A 920-nucleotide genomic window follows, 5' to 3' on the forward strand; every position below is an offset into this window, starting at 1 on the left:
CACGTTTCCGTCCAAAAAAGTAGTGTTTCGCGTTCTGGTCAAGCGTCTCTCTGAATGTGGGTAGCGTGCGATGAGTCGTGCCTTTTGCAGCTGCAATTGTTGCAGGCACAGGTGTAGGTGCAGCGGTGCTTCTGACGTGGACGTCAAATTGAATAACAAGGGAAATTTGTCCCATTTCAAGACTATGTCTATGCTGTTGACAGTGGCATCAGTGTTGAGATCCATTAAACGATAACCTTTCGTATAGTCAGGCATGCCTAAGTACATGCACAACCGAGCTCTGACGTCGAGTTTGCATCGGTACTGCTATGTAAGGTGCATGTACGCACAACGCCCGAACACTTTAATAGATTCCATAGATGAAGTTCAGTTGTAGCACAGTTCATTAAGAGTACGATCAGCAAGCTTAGAGCTAGGCGTCATATTGATAAGTGTGATCACGTGACAGACACACTCTGCCCATACTTGATTTGGGATATTTCCGTCCGACAGCAGTGCTCGAACCCATTCCATGATAGTCCGCATGCATCGTTAAGCAACTTCGTCTTGCTGTGGAGTGTATGCATTTGTCAACTGTGTGTGGGTTGCGTACTTTTGAAAGAGTATACGACCTAATTTTCGTATTCTTTCGCGTTCCCTACTTGAAGTTGCTGAAACTATCATGATCTTCAACGATGCGAGTATGCTCAAGTATGTAGCCATCCCGCCGAAGTGTGATCAGGGTCTTCCTCTTGAAGTCTTCGTAACGTTTGTAGACATTGCTGCGGCTCTGTATTGGGTAAGTGAACATGAATCGAGAGGATTCCTTGATAAAGGTCAAACTGCAGCGATAGTTAGTGAGGTTAGAGACAGGCAATCGGCCACAGTTATCTGGACGCACTTTTTTAACCGTGGGAGTATTGTGATATGGATACACATCC

This window comes from Phytophthora parasitica (genome assembly GCF_000247585.1).
Source record: "Phytophthora parasitica INRA-310 unplaced genomic scaffold supercont2.43, whole genome shotgun sequence".
Classification (NCBI taxonomy): domain Eukaryota; phylum Oomycota; class Peronosporomycetes; order Peronosporales; family Peronosporaceae; genus Phytophthora; species Phytophthora nicotianae.